This window comes from Sinocyclocheilus rhinocerous, unplaced genomic scaffold, assembly GCF_001515625.1.
Source record: "Sinocyclocheilus rhinocerous isolate Xijiao unplaced genomic scaffold, SAMN03320098_v1.1 scaffold11, whole genome shotgun sequence".
NCBI classification, from domain to species: Eukaryota; Metazoa; Chordata; class Actinopteri; order Cypriniformes; family Cyprinidae; genus Sinocyclocheilus; species Sinocyclocheilus rhinocerous.
This window is the reverse complement of record NW_015625587.1, coordinates 2159107-2163322: the sequence shown is the minus strand read 5'-3', so window position 1 is coordinate 2163322 and position 4216 is coordinate 2159107. Positions and strand designations below refer to the sequence as shown.

At 33.7% G+C, this 4216-nt stretch overlaps 1 protein-coding gene across 1 annotated transcript in view; it reads left to right on the top strand.

Moving 5' to 3' along the window:
• Window positions 1-129: 129 nt before the first annotated feature.
• LOC107756055 (brain-specific angiogenesis inhibitor 1-like) overlaps window positions 130-4216 on the top strand; it is a 101576-nt gene continuing 97489 nt past the window's right edge. The window contains exon 1 of the mRNA XM_016573035.1: window positions 130-446. The gene's annotated coding sequence lies outside the window, so the exon portion shown is untranslated. The remainder of the gene's footprint in view (window positions 447-4216) is intronic.

Here is a 4216-nt window from a genome sequence, read left to right as displayed (position 1 = left end):
GAACTAAATATATAAAGAATTTATTCACATATAATATATTATAATTATTTTTTATAATCGGCTCTGAATGGGTTAAACAACTGCGCGTTCTCTCTCTCTCCCTGGAGCCTTCACACACCACTTCAGGACTTTTTATCCGGAAAACTGGACAACCATTTACGACTTGCGGGCTGGATTAAGTAATAAACATTTGGGAAACAGAGTAACATTATGAGAAGTGACAGAACAGACACACATTAACAGGATCCGCTGTGAATTTATGGATGCTTGTTGCTTTTTTTCGGGCACCTCTCTTCCACTGGAGCAAACTTCTTTTGTGTCATTGTTCAAGCAGATATTGCCTGTTGAAAGAATGAATACACCGAACTTATTCTGAACAAGTTGGAGGAATAGTCGAAGGCTTTTTATGTGCAGACAAACAGATGGGACATGCCAACTTTTTGGAGGTAAACCCTCATTATGATCTATCTAGAATGTGATTAGAGGCCCTACATTTTCCCAATTTCAGCCCCACTCGACATGGTATTTAAATGAAATGCGTTTGCTTACACATCATAATATATTCATTCATTTAACCATAGTCTCGTATCAATTATGTCTTGTCAACAATAATTGAGTGATATCTCCTTCTACGCACGCACTGATGGAGACTGGGGTCATTCTCATCAACTTGTATCTTTTGTCTACTCTTTATAAGTGTTACATCAGATAATGGCACGACAAATCTGTATAATTCAGTTTGTAGAGGATTTCTAAACTCATATATGCATATAGCTGTGCTTGTCGTTCTCGTCAGACAGCTTTCGCTCTCCAAGGTACCAAACTGCGGTGTTGACCAGTCCAGCGTCCCAGTGGACAAAACAGTTTTGACATAAGAACATGATCTCAGAACAAAAACATTTGACAATTTTAGCTAAGCATGTGGTGTCTGTTTTTTACATTGGTTATACATCGTGCGCAATAGTTGCTGCTCGGATCTCTCTTGTGGAATGGGAATAGCCTATACCTTCCTGTCTCGTGTCTCCTTTCCTTCCCCTACACTACATAAATGGACAAACGTGCCCTAATACTCGCAAAACTGTTTCCAGAATGGCACGACAAATCTGTATAATTCAGTTTGTAGAGGATTTCTAAACTCATATATGCATATAGCTGTGCTTGTCGTTCTCGTCAGACAGCTTTCGCTCTCCAAGGTACCAAACTGCGGTGTTGACCAGTCCAGCGTCCCAGTGGACAAAACAGTTTTGACATAAGAACATGATCTCAGAACAAAAACATTTGACAATTTTAGCTAAGCATGTGGTGTCTGTTTTTTACATTGGTTATACATCGTGCGCAATAGTTGCTGCTCGGATCTCCCTTGTGGAATGGGAATAGCCTATACCTTCCTGTCTCGTGTCTCCTTTCCTTCCCCTACACTACATAAATGGACAAACGTGCCCTAATACTCGCAAAACTGTTTCCAACATTAACCTGGAGCAAAGTTTTCCTCAAGTTAAGATTTTCGCGACATAATACAGTTGTTTTTTCACAACTTTTGTCTCTCTCTCTCTTTTTTTTCGTGTTGGTTACCATACAACACGTTGCCTGTTTTGCTCTTGCATTCGGTTATTTTGATGCGTTTGGAGCATTTTTATGTGATATAACATATGTGACATATAGTCCACTTTAAATATTATTACAGAACCTGTCACTTAGCAAAACACTTGTGATGCAGAGCCAGTGCAGCGTTCAGCAGCACATGGAAAGAAAGAAAAGGTAGAGCGCTCGTGTTTTGTCCGGTTCAGTGATGTCTCGTTTGAACAATGAGAATAAAAGGCAAACTTTCATTTTATCTCTCCCTCTTTAAATTGCAAAATACTTGATTTGCACGTTCCTACATGCAAAATCACCATGCAGTGAATCAATAACATGTCCCCTCTGATCTCCTTTTTTTAATGTAAGTCTGGGATTCTTCAGATGCCTGGTTGCTTTCTTCAATAAGCCACATAATTTGAGCTAAAATGATATGATTTAAATAAAAATAAAAAACAGCAGCAGCAACAACAACAATAAAATAAGCCATATGCTCTCAAAATATTAAGAATTTGTAATAAGGAAAAATAATAAAATAAGCCATATGAGTTGAGCTTTCAATAATAATAATAATTTTAATAATAAAAATAATAAATTAAGCCATATGATTTTAGCTCTCAATAATATTGATAATTTTAATAATAAAAACAAAATATTGATATTATGATATTAATAATAATATTAATATTTCTAATATTATAAAAAATATTAATAATATAAATAATAAGAAAAATAACAAAATAAACCACATGATCTGAGCTCTCAATAACTGTATTAATAATAATTTAAAAAAAAAACATCCATTTCTTTTGATTTTAGCTCTCAATAATATTGATAATTTTAATAATAAAAACAAAATATTGATATTATGATATTAATAATAATATTAATATTTCTAATATTATAAAAAATATTAATAATATAAATAATAAGAAAAATAACAAAATAAACCACATGATGTGAGCTCTCAATAATTGTATTAATAATAATTTAAAAAAAAACATTTTTCCATTTCTTTCTGTATCATCACCACAGGAAAAAAATGACATGGTTCTGACTAATTTAAGTGAAATATGCATGTCACGATCTTTGTGTTAAATCTAAAAGACACAGTCATATCAGTTCCGCCCGACTGCCTCTTTTAGATACATGTCTGCCGTGAATCTCCGGGGAGTTTTGAGCTTAAGAGGCAAACATAGAACACAGCGCTTGCCCTGTGGCCACAGATATTTGGACGGCTGTGTTTTCTTCATCTGAGGAAAGGAGTAGGGATGATACATTGAGAATAAAAATAGATCATGCCAGAGTAGGCTGACAGCATAATTCTGAATCATGAGCTGGGGTGAAAATGGGCAAACTGGCACTATTGGCTTTTTGGAGGGCAGCCATGCATGCCTTTTAACCTAGATGTCCCCCTTTTGTTTTTCACTTGTACATCTTTATTCTGTCATTCACTTCCTCTTTTCATATAGGCTATCCCTTTCTTATCCACCATTCCTCGTCAAGCCAACATGCATCCGAAGTCACAGAGCACAGCCACACCACATCTCATGCATAAGCTTCTTGACGAGTCTGTTTGTGACAGGTTCCTGTTCCCAACATATACAGAAACATTTCACACGCTCACTGCTTTGGTTTACACATCACCTCATGTACTAAAAATAGTGTTTGTGGCTTTTCGTATAGAGAGACTTGGAAGGAAATTCAATACACAGTTTGATGACAGTCAATAAACAATGAAAGCATGCAGTCATCACCATCTTCTGATGTCTCATTCAATAAATCCACAATATTTATTATATTTTTTTAAATACACTAATAGTCAAAAGTTGTAATTGTTTTTGAACAAGTCTCTTTATTTGATCATAAATACAGTAAAATACAGTAATACTGTGAAATATGTTTGCAATTTAAAAGAACCGTTTTCTATTTGAATATATTTTAACCAACGTGATCTCATGATAATTTGTATGTATTTTACGTAAAATGTGGTACTATAAAACGTACATTCACTTACGTTTTTACAGGCACTAAAACGTACAATACTGACGTATTTTCAGCATCTAAACGTACAAATACTTACGTATTTTCAGCATTTAAACGTACAAATACTTACGTATTTTCAGCATTTAAACGTACAAATAAGGTTAAGGGGTCTAAAAATCTAAATCGCTTATTGATAAAATGATAAAAATGCATTGATATGAATATCTTGATATAAAAGATACGTAAATATTTTTACGTTTTTTAGCTAAAAATACGTAGCGATTTGTACGTTTTAAACATTGAAATACGTCTAAATTGTACGTTTTAGCATTAATAAAAACGTACAAAAGTGTACGTTTTGTGCTTGTAAATGTTACGTATTAATACCTACGTATAAACATGAGACCAGGCTGATTTTAACATATTAAAATTATTCCCATTATAGCAACGCTGAATTTTTAGCAGTCATTACTGCAGTCATTGTCATATGATTCTTCAGAAATCCTTCTAATATGCTGATTTGGTGCTCAAGAAACATTTCTTATTATTATTGATGTTGTACAGTATTGTTGCTTAATATTTTGAGAAAACCATGATACAGTACTATTCAAAAGTTTGGGATAAATAAGTAAGAAAGATAAAAAAAAAATATATA